We start from the raw sequence: 25120 nt of genomic DNA on the forward strand, positions 1-25120 counted from the left end.
GAATGCTTCTCAAGGTGAAGGCTGAGAAATTGTACCTTTGTTTCGGTACAATTCACAATCTTGCAAAAAACGACTTACCAATTTCTAGAATGGCCTGCGGCAGTGGGGGGCCAGAGCCTGTATTGGTTTCTATTTGCTTTCTAAATGTGAGAAGCACAGAGAGGCGAGGGTCTGTCGAAGCATTCTTTGTGTTTGTTTGTGTGCATGGCAGAAGCCTGGTATATGTAGACATCAGTGTGTACACCCGAGTCTGCCCCATCAGCTGGGCACAGAGTACTGTGTTTGCTAAGAGTTTTGGTGTATGCTGCTTAGGAAAGAGAAATCTGCCACCAGCCTGCATTTCCACATGATTTTGGATTTCGTTTAGGCAGAGACAAATGCGCTGGTCCTGCCTGCTCCCACCCCTCTTTTGAGGATGGGTGTGAGGAGGAGCATTGTGAGAAAGCCTTGCAGCCTCCCCAGGCGTGTGCACGAAGGGCCCAGAGTGCGAGTGTGTGCATGCACACGGTGGTAATCGCATTTCGAGTGTAGATCAGATGGCGGTGGGGCCTCGGTGGTGCGGGACATGAATGAGTTGTCGCAACACAATAGCGCGCAGCCTTCCTGCGGGGACTGGGTGACCAGCGGTTTTGTTGGGAGTGAATGCGAGGAGATTTCTACTACAAGTGCCACGGTATTATTATGAGGCGGAAGGTCAGACTATACATCGCAGGTCCCCAAAGCCTATAGACCTTGGGAAATGTGGGGCCTCGAGCCACGTCATTATACCTGACAGTCCTTTCAATAGACGAATTCAATTAGCGCTGGGGGTTTTGGTCTTCATTTGGAGGCTATAATAATGTGGGGGGTGGCTGGGTGCAGGGGATTCGTTGAGTAGTGGTTAGGGAATCCTAAGCCATTCTGCCTGAGCTTGGAGACTTGGGGTGGTGGGGGAAGGGGGAAGCCTAGGTGGGTGTGTGGGGGGGGGTGTGGGAGGCAAACCATGGAAAATAAAATACTCTGATGACTCTCGAAATTGGGGGCAGCTTTGTTTGTAGATGGCCCAGAAGACTTGGGTGGGGGAGGCAGGGAGAATTTCTTTTATTCTGTTCACATGAAATACGCCTATAAATAAATATCCGGGTTGCTAGAGAGCCCCCCAAAAGCCTGCTAGTGGAGATTGTCACCTCTGGATTGCAATATTTGGGTTTCTGCTCCCAGATCCTGTCTTCTCTCAGGTTTTTTTCCCCTGAGAGAGGGAGCAGTTCGCAGCACGTATCTTTTTTGTTCTAGAAAGAGTTTGGGTTTTTCTTTCATTTTTCCTCTAATGCCTGGACAAGCTAAGAAAATTTAGTCCTTTTTCCTCTTGACCATGGGAAATGGGGTAACATTTCGGTGGTTTCTGTAAATCACGCCTGGTGATCGGGTTTCGAGAGGGCTGGGGCCCAGGTTTCTCTCGGAGCCCTGCGGCCGCACGCCGCTCGCACCGGCGCCAGCGCACCCGCCGGACCGGACTGTGGCTGCCTCGCAGCCGGTGGCAGAGGAGCCGAGTTAGGGCAGTTCGGGGTGCAGGGGAGCGAGACCCAAGGTCCTGGGCTGCAGGGCGCGGAGCCGTTACCTCCTCTGTGTCCGAAAACCCCTCTGGAGCTAACCCCGCAGCTAGCCGGGCCCCTGAAGCTGAGGGTGCCAGAGCTCACGGCTCCCCAAAGCCAAGCAAGGACGCGCACTTTCCTAAATATTTTTCACTTTAATCAAACAGCCCCCTTTTCCCCTTAAATTGCATCGCACCCAACCCGCGGAACTGAAAGCCTCCTGTTCATTCTTCCCCGACATCCAGCCCCCGAACCCGGAGGAAATTCAGCGTCTGCGCTCGAATTTTCTTCTCTCCTTTATTTTGCTTTTCGCCCTCTCTTGCCCCCTCCTCCTCCCCAGAAGGTCCCCGGAGGCAGGCGCCCTCAGACCGAAGGCGCCCCTGGCACACCCCAGTGCCCACCTGTCCAGTGGCGGCTCCCGCCTGGATCCGCTGGCCGCGGGCCGGTCCACACCGCCTGGCCTCCCAGCGCGTGTGCGCCCCGGGGTGCGCGGTGCAAGCGAGCGAGGAGGGGCGGCGCGGCTTCCGGGTCTGCGCCCCCCTCAGCTCATTCCGTGCTCCCTAGGAGGTCCGGACCCAACTACAAAGTTGGGGACACACAACAATGACTCTAGAAAAGGAGGAAAAAAACACAGTATCCAAGTCCTTTACCAGAGGAACGCCCCTGCGGTTCCCAAACCTGTCTTCTGCTTGCCCGAGAGTGACTGTCCTTCCTCGTCCTGGGGGGGGGGGGCGGCGAGGGGGGCGGGAGGAGGGGGCTGTCCGAGCTCCGCTCCCACCGACCCGGGCCAAGCAAACACGCGTCCGCTCCCCCAGCTCCCGGCGCTCTGGCTCCCGGCAGGCGCCTGCCACCTCCCTCTCTTCGGCTCCAGAGCCCGAGCCAGACCTCGCCCCCCCCTTCCGTCCGTGGGGGTGCAGCCTCCGGACCCTCTTCCAGGGGAGGATGCAGGAAAAGCTCTGGGTTCCAGGCGCGGTGGGCGCAGGGGGCTGGCGGGGAGGCGAGGGAGGAAAAGTTAGTCGGGAGTGGAGATGGCTCGTGGGCAAGGGGCGTCTCACCAACCTCATTTCGAGGGGCGAAAAGCCCAGTGCGCCCCTCCCCCCTCCCCACCCCGCCCCACCTTCGGCCTCAGCACAGATCCGAGAGGGTGCAGTGGGTGGGGAGGTCCCTGCCCGGTGCTGGCCTCCCGGCCGGCCCTGTCTCCTGCTCCCGCAGAAACCGCGCTGGGAGACGTGAGCGGCCGCCCGCAGGGAGTTTGTACCCGCCTGAGTGTGAGAGGCTCCGGGTGAGTTCGTACCATGTGTGTGCCGCACAGGGCACAGAAAGGGTGTGAGCCTGGTTTGTGTCCCTCTCCCCCTGCGGCTGCACGGTGCCCAAGTGTGCCAGTGTTGTCCCTGGGCTCTGCGCGGGCGGAGGCTCCGGGGGGTGTACATGCGTGCAGTCGCCGTGGGTGCGTCTGTCCGCCGCTGGGAACCTGAGAGCAACTCCCTCCGTCCCAGACTCCGGAAGTGAGGGGTGAATAGTAGCAAGGACCAGAGGACTCTACCCCAAACCCACCGCTCACCTCCCACCCGGTCCTCACTGCCCCACCCCCATCGTTGAATTATGAAAGGGTCGCTAGAGGAGGCATTGATCAAACCTGATTGAAAACTGCCGCTGGTTTTCTGCTCTCCACCTGTGCAATCCCGAAGCCTTCAACCCTGATTGAGGGCAGGGCGGGCAACACGTGGCAAGGTCAAGATCAAAGGGACCTTTGGGAACCCCTCGACCAAAAGCCCACTGCAACTGGGCAACTGGCATCCAGAGAGGGGACTGGGTCAGGGTCCCCCGGGTCTCAGGGCTCCCCAAAACAGGCCCGAGTCCCAGGTGGGCGCTCAGGGGATGGTGTTTCCTCGCCCCGATGCCAACCCCATTCCATGCACCTCCAAGGAACATTCACTCCCTTCCGTGTGTGTGTGTGTGTGTGTGTGTGTGTGTGTGTGTCTGTGTGTGTGTGTTGGGGTGGGAGGGGCTGAGGCAGGATCTCCAGGGGGTGGGAATGCCCTGGGAGAAGAGGGGAGACCATCCTTCCTCTTGTTGGATTCCACTGGAGGCCTTATGGTGCCTGATGCCCCCCCACCCACCCACCCAAGGAGTGAGCTGCTTCCTCTTCGCCCCCACTCGCCTCAGAACTTTCCAGGCCTGCACGGTAGTTAGGGGGGAGGTCGGTGGGGGAAGGCTGGCCTCCCTCTCACTGGGTAGGGTGGGGTGGTGGAGGCCTGGTGGATGCCGACTCCAAAGCCGTCCAGGCACTCCCTCTCCTCCCCGCCAGGAGGCCTGCCCAGAACGTTATGCCAAGGGTCCGGTGTGTGATCTCCCAGCGATCAAAGCGTCACAGCCAGATACCAGCGCGGAAGACAACAATGGAGGAGCAGATTAAGAACCCAAGTCGCAGACAACTATCGCAGTAAAGACAAGGCCCTCTGTCCCTGATTCTCTGCCCTCCCCGATATATGAAAGAAACAAATAGGGGATAGGACGGGGGCTGGGGTTGGTGGCAGAAGAAGGCATCATTCGGTCTCACCTGAATGAGCCGGTGTGCCGGACATATTGGTTGAGGGGGGATAACGCCCCCTAGGGGTGACCCCAGTGGGGCCTGGTGTTTTCTCTGGCCAAACCCGCAGAGCCCTGCTCTCTGTACCCAATATTCATTGACCCTTAAAAGATAGAGTGTGAGGCCCCTCTGAGTCACAGGGCAAGAATCAGAGTTCTAGGGTCCTTTTCCCCCAACCACCCAGTACGCAGCCTGAGCCCCCACGCTGCACCCCTTCCTGGCCCCCCTTATTATTATTATTATTATTATTTTTTTTTTTTTTTCTTCGGGAGAGGGACTCTGGGCAAGCGGTTCTGGCAGGGAGCAGGATCCCGGGGGCGCAGAAGGATTCTGGCAGGGCTTTCCTGTGAGAAACGCGCCACCTGTCGGTTTATCGGAGACCTGTACTTGCGTGGTTCTCTAAGGTCCGCCAGGCGGTGGGGAGAGGTTGGAGTCCCAAGTCCGGCGGGGATTGGGGACATTCCGCCTCTGTCTTGACAGCTGTCGGGGCAGGGGAGGGACGGGCATCCTTCCTGGGATACCTTTGCCTGCATAAGAACCAACGCCCGAGGGGAAAATCCACGAAGAGCTGTTTGCTCTGTGACTTGGCCAACAGAAAGTACCAGAGACAGTGGGATTGGCGCTGCTTGGGAGCCAGGGACCCGGTTCCTTTGCCCTCTGCCTGCTTGGTGCTCTGTGACCTGGGCGGCCTCTGGTTCTCTCTAGGCCGGTTTCCTATGTGTAAACTGAGGGAATTGGGTTCGATTGATCCCAATCTAACATTGAATCTGAGCAGTATATGTGGACACCTGTGTCCTGTCATCTTTCTATCTCTAGCCCTTAATGTATCCTAGCCCTTGATATGCCATTCATACCCTAACCTCGTATACATAGTATTTAATGCATAGCTACTTCAGTTATATTACTGTTTCCCCAACTGTCTGAAGATTTCATTTTACTGGGATCAGGATGTGTCCTGGATGGAATTATCCTAATGAGTGCTCATTTACTCAACTTTTAAAAAAAGAGTCAGACAAACAAGAACACTTTGTTCTCCTTGCAGTGTGGACACTGGGGAGGACCTGCGTCACGGGGCCAGTGAGGACATAATAGATGCTCCAGCGGAAGGCTCCGAGGAGAACACCCAGGCCTGGGACTGTGGTCAGTGTCAGGGAGATGACCAGAAGAAGGACCGAGGCTGGAGAGGAGAAAAGGCTAACGTCACACACTCTGACACCACTGTGGGGGTGCCCCTGCCTGGCTCCTTGATGGATGGTGTCCTGAGGGCAGAAACGCAGACGCCGAGACCAAGGTAGGAGAGTTCAGGCATCAAGCTACTTTTTGGTGACCTCTCCATGGAACTAAGAACACACGGAAACTGAAGGAGAGGGCAGTGTTTCACCCCCGTTACCCATAGATCGAGAGTCGGGGGTTCGCACAGCTCCAGAAGCCAGAGTTCCACGCCATGGCTCTTTCCAAAGGCCTGGCGCTCCAGTGGGGCAGCCAGCCCAGGTAGGCATGCGGGTTGGGGAGCCCCACATCGGGGAGGGGGTGCCTAAATGAGCAGCAGGCAGGCTGGGCCTCCCCTCCCTCCCCTGGGAATTGAAACTGTCACCTTGAACCCAGAACCCTTTGCTTTCGGAATGGAGGGGACGTTTCTCGGCCCCTCTGTCTGCAGCTCCAGGAGTTGTTCTGGCACCTCGGGCTGTGAATTTCTGAACTTCAGAGTCTTGACAACCGGAGGGATTCAGGGCTGTGTTCCCATTTAGAGATGGGATAATGGAGGGTCCGGAGGTCTGCTCTCTCATCCTGTGAGAAGCGATCCGCATAGGAACCAAGGCGTGAGGGGTCAGTGGTGGCCTCGCCCTGACCTCCGGGCAGTCCTTGTGGCTCTGAAGTTTTTGCCAGCACCCATGAGATTGAATCCCACTTTCGGCCTGCGTGGGTTTGGCGGCCTCAGCTCTCAGCACTCCCCTCAGGAGTCACACCGTTTGTGTCGTGGTCTCCTTCCCAGCCCCTCAGACAGACCCATGGACCTGGAATTCAGTGCCCGGCCTCCTCGTGTCAGCCTTGGGGCCGGCTGCCCTGGCTGAGCCAGGTTGGCCTGGGACATGGGGAGCTTCAGGCCTCGCCCAGCACGGGGCGCACGTTGGGGTCCACTGCAGCCCAGGGAGGGAGCTGTGGGCAGAAGCAGCACAGTCTCCCAGACACTGTCTCCTGGTCCGACTGAGGAGCCGAAGAGACCCTGTGTCCTCCCACTGCTGCCTCCTGCCTGCCCCACCCCCCACTCTCCCCGGCAACCATGGAAGCCAGATGTGGGGAATCAAGATCAAGATGCCAGCCCTGACCGGTTTGGCTCAGTGGATAGAGTGTCGGCCTGCGGACTCAAGGGTCCCAGGTTCGATTCCGGTCAAGGGCATGTACCTTGGCTGTAGGCACATCCCCAGTAGGGAGTGTGCAGGAGGCAGCTGATCGATGTTTCTAGCTCCCTATCCCTCTCCCTTCCTCTGTAAAAAATCAATAAAATATATTTTTAGAAAAAGATGCCAGAAGCCCCTAATACTGTGAAAGCTGCCCCCCACGGGATCCGCCCAGAGCCCACCACCAAATCGCCAGCACAGGGCAGAGTGCCCGCTCCCACTTAGCGGCTCAGACCAATCTCAGGGGGGGGGGGGGAGGCTAACAGGAAAACAAGTGGATTATTTTAAACAGTTCTCACATTTCACTCGGATATTGCCTATCCGGTCTAGGTCTACCGAGGGGCACTGAAGGTTTAGGAGGAAAATGAGATGGGGAAAGGTAGAGAGGAAGGAAGGGAGGAGAGGAGAGCTAGGAAAGGAAGGAGGGAGGGAGGGGGATTAGGGAGGAGTCCCTTCCTCCAGAAGTGGAGGGGAGGGTGAGGGCTGCGTCAGGGTGCTTGGGCCTGCTCTGGGCCAGCTCTGGGCCGAGCTCTTCTGGTTTAGCTCCTTAGTCTTCATGGGAACCCACTGAGGTGAATAATACCTTCCTCTCCAACTTACAAAGGAGGAAACCGAGGCAGGAGAGTCTTAACCTAGCCCCAGCGCATGCCCCTGGCAGGCCGGAAATGAAGAACCCCACGGGTGCCCAGCTCTGGAGGTGTCAGGGGAACCAGCGGCTCAGGGGGCTATGGGAGGGGGGACTGGCGTTCTAACCTCCGCCCTCCCCGTCGCCCAAGTCAGGCCGCGTTCTCTCAGTGGCTGCGGTCCGGTCCGGTCCGTCTGGGGAGCTCTGCCCCCCTGCCCCCAGGCGGGCTCTGGGTGTGGCTCTGCACCCCTGCCCCCAGGCAGGCTCTGGGTGTGGCAGGGCCAGTGCCGTTCAGCACGTCCTGGCCCTCCGCGAGGCTAAAGTCGAGCCTCAGCCGGCTGGGAGAAATGCCCTCCTCTCCCGCCGCCCGGCTGCCTCTCCTTGCTGGTGTTGTCCTTGCTCCTGCTTAGCGCTTCCTGGCTCAGTGCCCCGGAAGAGGCCAGCACCCGACCCGACGCTGCCTGGGTTGGCTGCACCTGGTGGTGGCGGCAGACACCCTGTTCTGGGCAGTCCCCAGGCCGGGGCTCCTGGGCTGGTGCCTCTTTGCACCCAGGTCTCCGCGCTTCGCTTCGTGGCAGGTCTCGGCGGCGGCGAGGTGACCGCCAAGGTCCAGGCTTTTTCAGCCCCGCTTCCGGGCAGCAGGTGAGTCCCCTGGCTGGGCCGCCTAGGGAACTCAGTCTCACGGAGGCGACAGATCTCTGGGCTTCCACAGACACACGCCTCCGCTGTCAGGGCGCGACGATGAGGTCCCAGCAGCCGTAGGCATGTGGGTCACCAAGTTGTGCTTCGCCTCCAGGACGGGGACGGGAGTGGGGATGGAGAGGAAAGGATGCAACGCCTGAGGCAGGAAAAGAGACCGGAGACCAGCCTTGCCAGGAGTCTTGGTTCTACCCATCCCTACCTCAACCCAGCGGCCTGCAGGCCTGCGGGAAACCCCACTGCCCCAGACCCTGCACCGGTGCTGCGCAGAGGGAGTGCTGAGGCCCAGCGCGCCGGCCTGGGAAAGGACTGGGCGGCCTGGGAGGATGGGGCGTCCTCGCTGCTTCTGGGAGAGCGCAGGTGCCGGAGACTAGGGGCAGCGTTGCCCCAGGGTGGTGGGTCCCCAGCCCTTTCTCACTCCCCTCCTCTTTACACTTCTTCCGGGAGCTTTCGCCTTTAACCCGGGGAGCAGAACTGAGAGGCCTTGCGGTGAGAACTCCGCCCTGTCTCTGAGGTAGGACCTATGGCTTCTCAAGGCCTTGCCAGGCGCTCAGGGTGTGGGGAGACGCCCCGCTGCCAGGCAGCGGCAGCCCCTGGCCCGCACCCCTTCTCTGGGTTCATAGACCCCATTAGGACTCATCAGAAGCCTCCTCAGGCGTGGGAACCACAGCCCTGGATTTTATAGGTAGCTTTAATGGAAAGTGTCAGCAGTGCTGAAGGAATGTGAACTTGAACTTGACACTTGTTTTTGGAAAGATGTCTGGACTTTGAGGCAAAATACATGGAAGAAGAGATCCACCGCCATTCTTGGAGGTTAGGGTACCTTGCTAGTGGGGCTCTGGGTTGGGGTGCAGACGCAGGGAGTAGAGGGGGTTAGTTATCTGGGCTGGGTCATCAGAGAGATGGAAAGCCAAGAGACTGTTCTGCCCTCTTCTCCATCAACCTTCAGCATTGACCGCTTCCCCTGTCTGTCAGTCTCCCAGCTATCAAGTGTGCACTCGACAGGAAGGTTGCAAAGAAAAACTAATTAAACAGCAGCACAATGCTCTGAAAATACTAAGTGTCATGTAAATGCCTAAGGCTAATAATAATCTTGATGGTGCTGATTATGTGCCAGGAAGCCCACGCTGAGCCCACACGTGCTGGTCTGGGGGATCCTGGCACGCCCACCCTGTCTGCTGCCCAGCCCCAGTGGGAATGGCCAGATGTGAGTGGGAGCTCCAGGTCATGACCCCCAGCCCCCTACCTGCCCCTCACCTGGGAGGCAGGCTGGGTTTAATCCTGGCCGGGAGTCCTTAGGTTACTCCAGTCTCTGACACTGGACGCATCAGCTGTGAAATGGGAAATGGGTGATTCCCGGGCTGTGTGCCCCCTGCACATTGAATCTGTTTCTCCTAAGACTCAGACAGGCTCCAGTGTCCATTCATGTCCTTCTCTTGAAAGAGATCTTCTCTTAGGGAACACACCGCTTGCTCTCAGCTCTCTCTGAACTCTTGATGGGCGAGTGGGAGGAACCGGGGGTCTAGGATCTTCCCTGTAATGTTTTTCTCGTTTGTGAACACCAGGCCTTCCCCAGGACTTATCTTTGCCTTTTAAGGGAGTTCCGTGACTGCCATTCCTCACCCAACCCTGGGTCCTCTTCCGCAGCCCCCTCCCGGGCAGGGAACCCCGGCCTGGAGGCATGGGGCAGCGAGTGCTCTGAGGCCGGAAGTTGCAGGGACGCACCGCTGAGGCTTCGGGGAACTTTCACCCCAGAAATCGCCGGGCCTTTCAGGGATTTTATAGAGTCGCCCAGACATTCTGACACTCCCCACTCTTGAACTTGCCCCCAATCCACTTCTCAGCGGCTCAGAGAGTAGCTCCACCTTTGTAGTCAGTCCTCCACGACGCTCGGGCAGCTCTTACTGCACCCTGTCGCCACACCCCTTCTCACCTGCCGAGAGAATAGCTGGCATTTTTATCTTCCAAAGAAGAAGTTGTCACCTCCTTTACACTTCAAACACAAAGTGTGTTGTTTTGTTTACACTAAGCTTCAATAACCCTAAATGCCTTCCCTTTAAAGGGAACAGGTGGATTCCTGGGCAATCCTTTGCTTAAGTCACCAAATAAGAACGTAATGAACACTGGCGGTGTGCGCTGTGGGGTCTGGGCTGTGGGAGAGTCAGGCAGACTTTGAGGAGGTTTCCAAGGCCAGGCACTGACAGCACACAGCTCACACGCACCACACACAACTCACACACACACACACACAGCTCACACACACACACACACACACACACACACAGCTCACACGCACACACACACGCACCACACACACACACACACACACACACACGCGCGCACACACATACAGTTAAAGGGGCTCTGGAGTTTTCCATTTTACTCTTTCCTGTGTGAGCCTAGGCTTTACTTTGAAATTCTTGACGATGGGAAGCTTGGGTGCCACAGTGCGCAGCACCCACATCTGTTTTCCAGCCGGGAGACAGCAGCGAGCGACCCCGCAGTCACACCGCCAGGCCAGCGGGCTAAGAGCGGCAGGGGAGGCTGCCCACCTGCCCTCCCTGCCTCACCGCCCTGCAGGCAAGCTGCCACTTCGCCTGAGGAGGGAAATCCATATGCACAGCCCCCACAGCCCCAATGTGACCCTCCAGGTCCACAGATCCTGCGACTCCCCCATAGGATTTGCCCACGCCCACACCACAGCCTCGCAGGCACGCGGGTCCGCGGGCCGCTGTGTCCGGTCCTGCCTCCAGGACAATGTCCCCCTCTCCTCCTGGCTTACTTTCTGGGTTGAGGCTGCACCCCAATAGTCACCTCCGAGAAGGGGAAAGTGAGGATTAATGCACATGCATTACTTTTGTTACTTTTTAACAAGTTTGGGGATTTTGTCATTGCTGTGTCACTCAGACCCCCTGAGGTTCCTGCAGCATCATAAAGAATCTGTTTCTGAATCAGATTAAGTCCCCTAGTGAGACACTTGACACCCGAGGTAAGTTCGTAGCAACAGGTGCTGACTCAGCCTTTCTTGTCATTTATTTTTATTGTTGACAGTATCACAGGTGCCCCCTGGCCCCCTCCGCCCAGCCCGCCCCGCCCAGGCTTCCCCACACTGCTGTCTGCGCTTTTTTGATTTCATGAAGATGTTGCTCACCAGAAGACAGCCCCCCTCCCAGAATTTTATATCAAACTTTAATTTTTTTAATTTTTTTTTTTTTTTTTTGCATTTTGATTTATTTTGGTTGGTGGTGGGGAGTGCAGTCAGGAGGGAGACTGGGCCAGGCTCTGGGTTACCCAGAGAAGCCAGGAGGGCGGGGCAGGGCGGGCGTGGCGTGGTGGAGCAGGCAGGCGCAGGCGCAGGCAAGGGAGGGGGAGGGAAGGGCTGGAGATGGGGGGAGGGGCTGGAGGTGGGGGAAGGGCTCCGGGATGGGGGGGGGGGGCCGGTTGGGGGAGCTCTCTCCCGCGCTGTCCTGACGCCTAGCTCCCAGGCTTCATTCAGTGCTCTCCTCGCCACCACGCTCAGGACTCGGGATCTTTATTTGGCCTCCGCAGTTCCTCACTGCCTGCTGTGTTTGCCATGGGCTGTGGGTACCCACGTGTTTTGTTGAATAATTTTGGTTAATTCTTTCAAAAACACTGATCTGAGCAGCCTGTTCAGGAAATGGGGCTGTCTCCTCCCGGGGACTGTAGACACAATGCCAGACCTGGAACACAGTCCCTCCAGAAATGTAGATGTTCCACACTGTGGGCTGTTTGGCCCTGGGAGCTGACACGCTCAGCATTTCCTCCAGATACCAGCACGAGGTCAGGCCCCTCAGTGAGCAGCCTGGGAGACTGGGGTCCCCCTCCCCGCTCTCCGCAGGAGTCCAGGGAGTAGAATAGGTCAAAGGCCTGTAGAAACCACCCAACTGAAATTCTCCCAAAGCCTGGAGGGGGTGGGGGAATGTGGAGATGGTCCCGTCTGTCCAGTGGAAATCGCTCCAGCCCGTGTAGGTGCGGGTCTAGGGCTGGGAGAGCGGGCAGGCTGGCCTCCTCCGGCACACCTCCCGGAGCCAGTTGGGTGGGCTGCAGATTCAGCTCCCCAGAGCATCCCCAGAGCAGCCAGGGAGCTCCTTGGGGTGGGGTGCGGGAGGGGGTCGCCTTGGCCTTTGGCTGGCCCATGGAGGGAGGACCTCATGGCCCATGTCCTGGCATAAACTCAGATCCCATGTCTGGCCCGTGAGAAAGAGGGGAAGGATGTGCCACATTTAGGGATTAAAGGATATGAAGCCTAAAAGGTGGAAAATCAGGCATTACCCAGAGGGTGGCAATGAATGCGGGTTGCCCAGGCTGTCTTGCTGCCCTCTGATCAGTCATCCTTGCACTCGGGAACAATGCACCTTGGTCTGTGAACTGCTTCTCGGAGCTGACACAGTGACTTTGTCTCGACTCTGCCCGGTTTGGTGGCCACTGGCCACACGTGGCCTCGGAGCACTTGAGATATGGCCGGGCTGTCAGTGTAACGCATACACCAGGTTTCAGAGACTTAACAGAACAAAAAGAATGTAGAGAATCTCATTAACATTTTCATATGGATTGCATGTTGACATGATAATACTTTTAATATGTTGGGTTAAACAAAATGTACTATTAAAATTAATTTCATTTATTTTAATGTGGTTATTAAAACATTTAAAGTTACACAGCTCAAATTCAGGGCTCACATTATATTTCTATCAGATAGTGCAGATCTAGGTACTCCCTTCCATTCTGAAACGATTTTGAGGACTTGCTCATTAGTTTCCTTCTCTTGTTAACTACAGAGCTTCAGAAAAATTCCCTTCCTGCTCAATAGGAACCGGGACAGAGAAAATGCTGGGAGTCCTAGTTGACTTGTTTCCAAAAATTGGCTTCTGGTGCCATCGTGCGGCCATTTCCTGCTACTACACCATCCGCAGGCTGTGTGGAGGTCCCCAGTCCCCTACTCATGCTTGCTGTAGTTATCACACAGGATGAGCCAATCACTCAGAAATCCTAAACTTACAGAAGAATATCTTCTCCTGCTAATCTCTTCTTTTATTCCTATCCACATGTGAATTTAAAATCGTAATACTATATGGTGAACACCTATGTGGTGAACACCTATGAACTACTCCCATCAGTAGTAGAACATCAGTCCTACTACTAGATCATCAGTCCTAATGTGGTCCCACATATTCATCCCTCCCCCATCTTGTTCCCCTGCCCCTGCCCAGATGAATCACTACCCTAAATTATGTGTTTATTATTTCATTGCTTTTAAAAATACTGGTTTTATTGTATATTGTTTAGTTTTACTTGTGTTTGAGGTTCAAGAAATGCTTTTATATGGTCTAATGGGACTTGCTTTTTCACTTGCTATTACTTTTCTAAGATTCACCCCTGTTGCATGTAACTGAACTGGAGTGTGAGGTTGCATTATTGGAATAGATGTCAATTGATTTATTCATCCTCCTGTCCGTGGACATTGGGTCCTTCCAGTTCTTTGCTTCTGTGAGCATTCCTGTTTGTATCTCTTAGTCTACAGATGTAAAAATGTTTCTAGAAGACAATAGAATGATCAGAGGTGCTAATGGCTTAAGGGGAGGGGGGAGTAGGTGAAACACAGGTGATTTTTTAGGGTGGTGAAACTATTCTTGAATAGGTGGTGGAACTATTATTAAATTGTTTCATTACCGAAAATTGTGATTCTGTGATGAAGGGCACATGACATTATGCATTTGTCAAATCCCATGGAACATTATGGCACAAAGAGGGAAACTTAATATATATAAAATTTTAAAGATCATTTAGGAGGCTGGGCCTTCTATGAAGGAACACACTGTGACAAGAGAATCTAACTATTTACAAATGGGTGAATGCACTGATGGGGGTGGGGGGAAGGTGCTGACATAAGCAACTTTGGAAGTAAGTCAGACTAAGCCCAGGAACACTGCGCCCTGTTTCCTAAAGTCGTTTTCCGTGCAGGCATGCATGGATAATTCTGATATTGTCCCACATGCACACTGGAGTGGAACAATGAAGTGGATGGATGGTAGATGGTGAGAGGCAGGTTTCTCGCTGTTGGAGTGGGCACTTACAGGTAATCAAAGAGAGGAAACTAGAATGATCCATGTAATAATGGATTAGAGTTGGAGACATCAGTATGAACTTATGTTTACCTTAATGTAAACACAGATGGTTACATATAGAAATATTTATAGATATGTGTGTACATATTGATTAGTACACACACGTTTCCCAGCTGGGCAGGTCTAGAAGCAATGACACCCCAGTGGCAATAAGCATCCCAGCGCAGAGATCTCAGTTTCCAATACCATCCTATCTAATAAAAGAGTAATATGCAAAGTAACAATCACTCCGCTACACCCACAAGCCACGCCCACCAGCCAATCAGGAGCAAGTATGCAAATTAACCCAACCAAGATGGCTGCGGCCACAGAGTGAGCAGGAAGCTTGGGTTTCCCCCACAATGGAGGAAGCCAAGTTTTCTGCACACCCTGACAGGCCCAGGCCTCCACTCAATTATAAAAGATAAATAAATCCCAGATACCAGGGCCTCCGCTTTGGTCGCCAGGGGCGTGGCCAGGCTGCAAACCACCACAGACCCCTCGCCCAGGCCCCATGCCCCAAGGGAACCCCCACCCTGATCCGGGACACCCTTCAGGGCAAACCAGCTGGCCCCCACCCATGCACCAGGCCTCTATCCTATCCAAAAAAAAGAGTAATATGCAAACTGACCATCACTCCAACACACAAGGTGGCTGCCCCCATGTGGACACAAGATGGCCACCACAAGATGGCCAGCAGGGGAGGGCAGTTGGGAGGGACCAGGCCTGCAAGGGAGGGCAGTTAGGGGTGACCAGGCCTTCAGGGGAGGGCAGTTAGGGGTGACCAGGACTACAGGGGAGGGCAGTTAGGGGCAAACAGGCTGGCAGGGGAGTGGTTAGGGGGTGATCAGCCTGGCAGGCAGAAGCGGTTAGGGGCAATCAGGAAGGCAGGCAGGTGAGCAGTTGGGAGCCAGCAGTCCTGGATTGTGAGAGAGATGTCCCAGATTGGAGAGGGGTCCCAGATTGGAGAGGGTGCAGGCTGGGCTGAGGGACACACACCCCCGTGCACGAATTTCATGCACTGGGCCTCTAGTTCTCTAATAAGGAGCCAGGGTTCCCTGGAGTAGTGGCGGATTCTAGAACCAGGACAAGAAGTATACAAGATATACCTGGAGCACCCTGTGTTGCCAGAGATTAATGAAGGGATCACACAAATGGGCTGACATGGTAGGGTGTGTCAAAGGGATGAAGGAGCAGTGGAAAGAGCTGGAATAATTGAGCTACAATAGAAAATACTATTGGATTTTTTCTAAGTAATATTGGAGCATACCCCAAAGTATACAATAAATATTCCTGAGTCCATACTGATACAAATAAATGATTGCATAAACAAGTGAATGGGGGGAAGAGGCAACTCTCCCTTGCAGAAAAGTTCCAAATAATTTCACCTTCAAGGAATAAGACTTCACATCCCTACCCCACAAACGTGAGCTGTGCACAGCACTTCTTTCCAAAGAGTGCAGTGGGCAAAGGCAAGGGCTGGGGGGAGGACCACTTAGGACCAAAACTTGACACACTCCCTCAGCTGGGAGATCAAGGTCAATGCCAGCAGTGATAAGTCATATTAGCATGTACCATTGATAAAATCATGGAAATGCCACTTTACTTTTCTGGGCTTCCTCCCCAAAGCCCATAACCCATGAGAAATACATCAAATAAACTTCAGCAGAGGGCCAGCCTACAAAATGCCTGGCAACACTCTTAGGGAAGGTCAAGGTCATCAAGGAAAGTCTGAGAAACTGTCACAGCCAAGAGAAGTCTAAAGAGACAGGGCAGGAACATGGAATGTGGCCTCCCAGATGGGGTCTTTGGACAGGAGACAATGGGTCAAAGTGAAGGAATGTGAATCAAGCCTGGACTGTAGTTCTTAATCATGTGTGAATGTCACAAATGCACCATCTGAGGGGGCATATGGGAACTCTGTACCATGTCCTCAATTTCCCTGTAAATGTAGAACTGTTCTAAAAATAAAGTCTATTTAAAGTGCTGTGTGTTAAGAAAAAAGTTGTAGGTAAGAAAAAAATGAGGCTGTAAAGCATGTCTGTGGACCAGGGTTGGCAAACTTTGTAAAAGGCTGGTCAGTGAATGTTTTTGTCTTCGTGGGCCTTACGGTCTCTGTTCCAGCCCCTTAGCTCCGTCAGTCACAGGCCAGAGGAGAGCGGAGGAGTGTACTTATGCATTATCGGGGACTCCTTATATATCCTGGATATATAAGGAGTCCTTATACCACTTATAGATGTTGCAAATGTCTTCTCCTGGTTTACAGCCTGCCTTTTCACTTTCTTTTAGTTATCTTTTGCTGAATAAAGTTCTTAATTTTCATGTAGTGAGGTTTCTTAATCTCTACTTTAATAGTTAGTGGGTTTTGTCTCTTGTGGAAGAAATCCTCTTGTACTCAAAGTCAGGAAGAGACTTCCTATATTTTCTTTGAAGAGTTTGGAGGTCATGCCTTTCAGCTGTAAAGCCTCAATACACCTGAATTTACACCAAGTCCAGAATACATGGGAGAAGACAGGATCCAATTGCATCTTGTCTGATTGGATAACCAGGAGTCCCAGCTTGGGGCCTCCTCCCTGCTGCCTGCAACACCACTGTGTCATGCCACAACCCAATACAGGCAAGTCTAGTGCTGGAGTCTAGTTCGTTTCATATGTCATTTATAAGCCTTGAGATCAAATTACCCCCAACCTATTATTTTCAATGTCTATCTTTACCATTTGTAGCCCCCCTTTGGACTGCCATATATATATCCTATCTAATAAAGAGGGAATATGCAAATTGACCGTCACACCGTAACAAAGATGGCCACGCCCACAGTGGAGGCGGGGTTTCCATAACTCAAGATGGCTGCACCCACAGTGGAGGCTGAGTTCCCATAAAGAGCCTTATCAAGCAGTCAGCAGGGACCTGAGGCTGCGTGGCATTAGTTCTTCCCATCTTCCCTGCTGGGTCAGGGCAGGGGACCTGAGCCTGTGTCCCCCACCCCATGGGGCCTGACAGGGGACCTCAGGCTGTGCCCCCGACCCTGGTGTCAGGCCAGGGGACCTCAGGCCGCACCACCCGCCCTGGCCCTGGGCCGAGGGACCTCAGGCCACACCCACTGCCCAGGCGCCAGGCTGGGGGACCTGAGGCTGTGCCCCCCCACCCGGGGGGGCTTGACAGGGGTGGGGCCGGCTGGGTCTGGGTCTCGCATGATTTTGAGGCACCGTGGGTGGGCGGGGACTTGACTCTGGGTCCCACGGCGTGCCCCAGACTCTGACAGGAGGAAGACTTTCACGTACATTTTACTCATTTTTTTTCATCTCTGACACTTCTATTATAGAGAAAGGGCAAATAGCAATATTAAAATATATCTTCTAATTAATCCCCATTTAATGTGCATGAATTTTGTGCACCGGGCCACTGGTGTGTGTGTGTGTGTGTATATTTAATATCTTTTTATTGTTTGTATGTATATTTAATATCTTTTTATTGTTTTCAGAGAGGAAAGAAGGAAGAGGGAGAGAGAGGTAGGAACATCAATGATGAGGGAGAATCATTGATCGGCTGCCTCTTGCACACCCCCTACTGGAGATAGAACCTGTAACTGGGGCATGTGCCCTGACTGGAATCGAATTGTGACCTCCTCTTTCAAAGGTCAAAGCTCAACCACTGAGCCACACTGGCGGGACTGAACTGCCATATTTTTAAAAAAATCATCTTGTCAAATTTTATGCAAAAAGTCCTACTGGGAACTTATTGGCATCACACTGAATCCATGAATTGGTTTGAGGACAATTGACATTTTCAAAATATTGAGTCTTCCTATCTGTGAACATATGATATGTCTTCTAATATCTTTGTTTTACAAATGAGGGCACTGAGGTTCAGAGAGGTTAAGTGATTTCCCCCAGGTTGCACAGCTAGTTAGAAGGGCCACCATTTTTACCCAACAGTAGTTGCTCTCAGCTGCTGGACCGCACCATTGATTTGTTTTAACCGAGCCTTTTTCCTAGACTGGTGTCCTCTGTAGATGGGCGTTCTGCTTGGCCTTGTCATCAGGGCCTCAAGCATGGGCCCTGAGAGTCCCGTGATTCACTAACCAGCTACCTAGTGAGCAAGTTAGTGCTTCCCAGGAGAGAACCCGGGAGCCTCCTCTCCCCACAAAACGTGGGCGTGTTAAAGGGAGGGTCTCCAAGCCCTTGTTTGCTCCATGAGACATCTCATCTACCAACAGCTCCAGCCTCTGTCCCAGCACTTGCTCTGTTTGGGAGGGGCCTGGGGCTGGGCATGAAGGGAAGAGGTTGCGGGAAGGACTTGGTTTAGCATTGGGGTGAGTGGAACCCTTGGTGTGGGACCCACATATTGGGAAGCTGGAGTTCAAGTCCCACTCTGCCATGTTCTTGCTGTGTGACCTTGGGCAAGCCACTTGACTTTTCTGAGTTACAATTGTGACCTCTCCAGAGTTGGATACTTATTGTTCCTACTTCTCCCAGATAAGGTCACCGAGGGGATTAAATTAGATAATGCAGTGACAAGCTTGGCCCAGCGCCTGTGTCTCTCCAGGGAGCCTGTGGGAGCTGGGACTCAGGGCCTGCACTTTCCATAACGACTTTCTGGGATGGAAAGACCGAAAAGAGGGCTCCTGACTACAGTGAGCTGGCACTTCCAGGCAGAACACAGAGCGCAGCAGAAGGCCTCTGAGTGCTGCACGGAACCGGCACCACTCCTGCAGCTCCAGCGTCTGCTTGGAGGGCTTTTATTAGGTCCTCAGACTGAGAGATGGCAATTAGGCCTCCGTGTGGCTCCAGGGCCTGGCCGTCTGCCGGCTGGGAAATCTGATCCGATGAGCAGGTAAGAAATGGTTAGAATTAGCACATGCGTGTGGGCACGTGATGGCGCGCAGAGTACTTTCCAAACCTCCAGGACAATTCTCAGACAAGTCTTCACTCATAAGGAAGCGCAGCAAGCTGCCGTGTGTCCTACCCCTCCGCTCACTCCCATGGAGAGCAGGAGGCGCGCCAGGCCAGCTGGTCTGCAAGTCTGCCAAGTCTAAAATCAAAGGATTGGCATGAAAGGCAACTCACATATTTTAGGTATGTTTTAACTTTTTCACTGAGGTATAACAAGTAGAGTGAAATGTGCAAATCCGGAGTGTGCAGCTTACGGAAGTTTTACACATGTGCACACCTGTGCGAGCACCACAGCTCGGCCCGTGGGAACCCAGCGTTTCCCGCTCCCTCGGGCCTTTGCAGCCGCATCCCCGCCATGGAGTGTTCTGACTCCAGTCACCGCAGCTCAGGGCCGCTGAGGGCTGCTCCAGGGCCGAGGCGGGAGCTCTCCCAGGCACTGCCTTGCAGCGGCTTCTCCGGGTCCCCTGTCTGCGAGTGCACCGGGCCTGGAGGTGCGGTGCTGAGTCATAACTCGCTGGTGATGTGCCCCAGCCATCGTCCTGCTGTGGAGACATTCTGGTTGTTTCCAGTTTGGAACTATTACGAACAAGACTGTGATGAACATCACAGAACATGCTTTATTCGTATAAACCCACGTCGAGTTCCTGGATTATGATAGGCTTGCTTTCTTTCTATTTTCAATCAGCTTTATTGAGGTAGAATTTACATACAATCAAATCTTGTCTTTTCATTTTCTTAATTGTGTCTTTTGAAGAGCACACTTTTTTTTGTTTTAATCAAGTCCGATTTATAAAATCTTTTTCTTTCATAGTTCATGTATTTTAGTGTTTTAGCTAGGAAGTCCTTGACTGACCCAAGACCACAAAGTTTATCCCTATGTTTCCTTCTATAATTTTTATAGTTTTAGCTATTACATTTGGCTCTATGATTCATTACAAGTTACATCTTATATATAGTCTCACATAATAGTCAAGGAATACTTTTTTGCACATTTGTTAAAAAGTCTATCCTTTCCCCTTGAATTACCTTAGTATCTTTGTCAAAATGTATATATATATATATATATATATATATATATATATATATGTATATATGTATATATATATATATCTGATTTTATATAAATAATATGTGTGTTACATAAATTAAAACTATTACATATTATGTATGTAAAAATAAGGTTGATGTGAGTATCAAATGGGACTTTGAAAGCGCTAAGCACAATAGCTGGCACAGAGTAATTGCACAATAGATACTTTCACGTATATAGTCATGTGTAATTATTAATTTAGAATTACCGTTATCTTAGTCTGCTTCCTGTAAACGAGACGTAACTCACACTCTGCAGGGCTGTCGTGAGGAGTCTGCCGACGGAACCTCTCTCGGTGTCTGCGGTCCCGTCTCCCCCCTTCTCCGTGTGACAGTGCCGCAGGCAGACACGCTGTAAGCCACAGCGATCGCCTCCTGTACGCTGTCGCCTCGCGTACAATGAATAATACATAAATAGATTTTGTAGACCGGCTAATGCTAATATCCCATATGAAACAACAGCGAGTTATGAATGTCTACCTTGCAAGTTGGAAAAGATGTTTTAAAAAATGAAACCCACTGTTGCTGGGGATGAGGAAAAATGAGCGCCCTTTGATACGGGTGTAATTTTGCCAATTAGCCCAGACTTCCTGCAGGGCAGTCTGACAATGGAAATCAAACCTGACCTAGCAATTCCAGGTTAAGAATTTTAGCCTCCTCTCCCCCAATACGATTGTGTGTTGAGAACTGTGTGCAAAAATGCTCACTGTCGTGATATATATAATCAAAAACAACTCCCTAAATGCCTGACAAATAGCTGAATAAACCAGGCAGTACATATTACAATGATGTTGCAGAAGAATGTTTTATGATGTATAGAAGGAAACCTATACCCACATTCATTTCTTCACCCAGCAAATCTCTGTTGTGGGTACTGGGCTGGGCACTGGTGCTCTGATGGGGAGCTAGACAGGCTTGGCCTGTCTTTACATGTTCGTCAAAGAGAGAGAAAGAAAGAGGAGGAGCAGGGGTGGGAAGTGCTGGGGAAGCAGGGCAAGGCGCTATGGGAACACACGGCGTGTCCAGGTCAGAGGGTCTGACTTTGCTGTCTCGGTGGAGTTGGAGGCACGACAGTGAGCAGAGAGAGTGGCTGAGACCTGAAGGGGGAGTAGGGAGCCGGGGAAGACGGTGAGGTGGGGAGAAGGGGCGGATGACAGGAGCCTGGCGTGGAGTCCTTGCTGCTGGCCTGCGGTGGGAGGTGCGCTCCTCAGGGACCCTCCCTTCCAACTGGGGAACTAGACTCGGTCTTCCTCCGCGATCCCGCCTTCTCCCCGGGAGGAGCCTGCGAGAGGCAAAGTGCAGGGCTCAGAACAGAGTTATCTGCAAATCTACAAGGATGAGCAGGTGCTGGCCGTGTTTCTTGGACTAACAGTCCTTGGAATGACTTTAAAAAATATATTTTTCGATTTTTAGAGAGAGAGGAAAGGAGAGGGAGAGAGAGAGACCGCCTCCTGCACACCCCCCACCCGAAACCCAGGCACGTGCCCTGGCCTGGAACTGTGCCCTGGCGGGGAATCATTGTGCCTGGCCAGGAATCGAACCAGCAGCCTGTCGGTGCACAGGACAACACCCAACCAACTGAGCTGCACTGGCCAGGGCCTCGCATTGTCTTTTAAAAACAGGAGGTACCGTTAAGGGAGGAGTAGGTTCCCAGGATTCTCTTGTTTGTCTCAACACCTCCCTTGTCTCTCAGACACACTGAGGAGACACCACACGCTCCTGTGTCCGGGTTACAGGCAGCAGCAGGAGCCGAGCCTCAGACTCGGCAGATTGTCTCGCATCCCAGCTCCAGCACTGGCTCCGGCCCTTCTGAGTGCAAATGTGAAAAGGGAGCGGCAGGACCTTATTCAAAGGGTCCTTTGAGTGACACAATGCAATAACCACGTGAACATGGCAGGTATGTCAGAAGCCTCACAAAGACAGCCCCGGTCTTCCAAGACCGGCCACGGTGGAGATGCTGCCCCAGGAGGCTGCAACTGCCTGCATCTCAGATGCCCTTCTCTTTCGTCACTGCTCCTACACTTCAGTGCGAAGATGCTCTCTAGCAATGCAGTGAAGATTCAGTGTCCGGACCAGTCCCCAGGAAATTCAGACACCCCTGTAACCCTCCCCCTGCCCTGGAGTCTTCCCATGACCCGAGGCCAGGGCGGAGGCACCAGGGCCCTAGCTGCTGGTTGACGCTCTGGCCAGAGCATGGGTTCTGCCTCTCGTTTGCGTGCCCTTACTCAAGGTCAGGGTGAATGAAAGAGTCATGCCGTTTGTGCACCCAGCTGGCTGCTCTGTGGGTCCTGCTTTGGAGCCGAGAAGTCCCCTCAAGGCCCCTGCCCAGCCGTGTCCCCATGTCCCCTCCTTGAGGCCATGCCTCCACCCCCCTCACGCACCTGGAATCACCTGGAGCTGGAGGAGAACAGCCCCAGCGCTGGAGGAGGAAGGGAGCCTGCGTTTTCTGTCTGTTTCAGGCAGAAGCGCCAGATTGGCGCTCAGCTCCAGCGGGGCTCCACCAAGGCTGGGCGTGGTCCTTGTCCACCTCGGGGAGCAGGTGCTCCGGGGAGCGGGGGGTGAGGGGGGAGACTCCATGCACCTCTCCTCACACAGGCCTTCCCCCAGCCACCATCTCTGCAGGGCACTGGGTATGGGGAGGGGGTGGGTGGGGTGAGCCTTGACCTAGCAAAACACTGTCTTCCCTGAACTGCACATGGCAGAGCAATACAAAGCAGTTTGCTGGAGGCCCTCCCTCACTTGAACAAGGTCTAGGAAACAGCCGTAGAGACAACACCACTGCCGCTGTAACCATCCCTGCTACGGGCACTCTGCACACTCCCTTCTGTGGGACCGCAATCCCACCGCCTGGCAGCCAGCCCTCCCCGAATGTGTGTGCAATCTGTCCTCTTTCTGCTCTGGCTGGGTGTGCACACTCATCCATTTGTGTGTTTGATTGTGGGGTCCTGCTCGGACCCCTTGGGATGTCAGGTTCCGCAGTGTTTACACCATATTACCTTCCTAAACCCTAAGCTCTCACTTCCCAGATGCATTGGCTCCAGGGGACCAGGGGCCTTATTATAAAGAATGCTTGGCATCTAGTTGCTATTCTGGTGGTGGAGGTGTGTCAGGACTAAAGTCCCCCCCTCCCCCGTACCCCCCTCTACTCCCCCCACCCCCTTCTCCCAGGAACTGCTGGTCCTCAGACACGATTTCCACCTGGTCCCTGGCGGCTGCATGAGCCCCATCTTCGGACAGGCCATTGCTGGCGTTCAAGGCTGTGATGAGGGTGGATTCCCCATACAGGGGCCCTGGAGCTGGGCTGCTTTCCCAGCTCACAGAGTGGGGCGGCTTCTCATTGGGTTGCTGGGTGTTCTGTGGCTCCCAGCCCCAGGCAGAGCAGCCAGCAGCAATCAGATAACCAGGCAATCATCTCTGTCACCGGCGTCAGCGGCGTCTCAGCCAGAACTCTCCAGACCCGAACCCGCTGATGCCTGTGAGCAGCTCCCACGCCAGCCCAGGCCCCGTGTGCCACAGCCCCACCTGGTGTGCCATGCGGTCTGAGGAGAGGGGGAGTGTCAGGGGTCTCTCCTGAGAAGTCCCTGGAGAGAAGTGGGGGTTGGTGTAAACCCCAGCAGACCCCAATGGCTCCAGAGATGCCTGTGGGCCCCACAAGGGCAAGGCCATATCCACTCTATTCCCCACTGGGTGCCAGGGTCCTAGCACAACACCTGGCTCTTAGTAGGGGCTCACCTGGTCCATTAGCTGAAAGAAGTAGGACGCCCAAGTGGCGCTCACTGACCTCATCAGCGGGCAGAGCAGAAGGAGGCCAGAAGTGCCCAGTGGGTCTGTCTTTGCTGTGGGAGCTTCAGTGCAGCACCTACTGTGTGCAGAGCCCTTCCGTCAGGTTCCGTCCAGCTCAGACTCCCTGGCACCATACGAAGGACAGACTCTTGTCCCTGTGCTCTAGATGGTGAGTTCAGGCACACAGGAGCAAAGAGCCTTCCTGAAGGCCGCCCGGCAGCTGGGTAGTGGGGGCACCTTCTAATCCAATCGGCCCTTCTCCAAAGTCTCAAAGTGAGCCATTCCCACGGGCTGCGCCCACCTCACAGCGGGCAGAACAAGCTCCGCTCTGTTCTTCTGGTTCTGAGGAGAGCCGCCAGCAGCCTTCTCCCGGGCGGGAAGCCAGGAGGCAAGGATGGAGGTGATGCTGGAGGAAAAGGGCAGGAGCGGAGCAAGAGGGGCGCCTCTTGCCTGGGCCTGGGTTCCCACTCCACAGTTCTACCCCTTCCCCGGCCCCCTTCACTCCTTCCTGAACCTGAATCACAGCTTCTCCACAAGCTGGTAGACTTCTCTCACCTCCATCCCCTGACCAGCCCTGGCCCCTGTGTGTCTGGTTCAGGGGTCCACTCTGATGAGCACCATGGCCCTGGCAAGGCTGGGAAAGCCCAGTGCTGGCCTGGTTTTTACTTAAGTCCCAAGAAGCCGTGTTTGATACTCTTCCCACCTGCAGGTGGCGCCGCAGAGAGCTGTGTCTGGGAAGTCCCCTCCCCGGATGGCTGAGGGGCTTGTAGTGGCTCACTCCTAGGGGGTAGATGGCGGGAGGCTCCCGTTTACCTCTGTCCGGGCTGGTAGGAATCACCTCATCCGGGGCCGGGAGCCCTTCTCTCAGGGTCTGTTGTGCTGTGAGCACAGACATGCATTATGCTCCCCACACTTCCAGCGCCCCACGGGGGAGGCTGTCCTCTGTCTCCATGGAAGGGGCAGGCTCCTGAATGGCTGGTATGTCTTGTTACCAGCCTGAGAGCTGACCAGCCGTCACTGTGCCCGAGGCCCACAGCCTGAGAGCTGACCAGCCGTCACTGTGCCCGAGGCCCACAGCTGAGAGCTGACCAGCCATCACTGTGCCCGAGGCCCACAGCTGAGAGCTGACCAGCCGTCACTGTGCCCGAGGCCCACAGCTGAGAGCTGACCAGCCATCACTGTGCCCGAGGCCCACAGCTGAGAGCTGACCAGCCGTCACTGTGCCCGAGGCCCACAGCTGAGAGCTGACCAGCCGTCACTGTGCCCGAGGCCCACAGCTGAGAGCTGACCAGCCATCACTGTGCCCGAGGCCCACAGCTGAGAGCTGACCAGCCGTCACTGTGCCCG

Source organism: Cnephaeus nilssonii, assembly GCF_951640355.1.
Source record: "Cnephaeus nilssonii genome assembly, chromosome: 10".
Classification (NCBI taxonomy): domain Eukaryota; kingdom Metazoa; phylum Chordata; class Mammalia; order Chiroptera; family Vespertilionidae; genus Cnephaeus; species Cnephaeus nilssonii.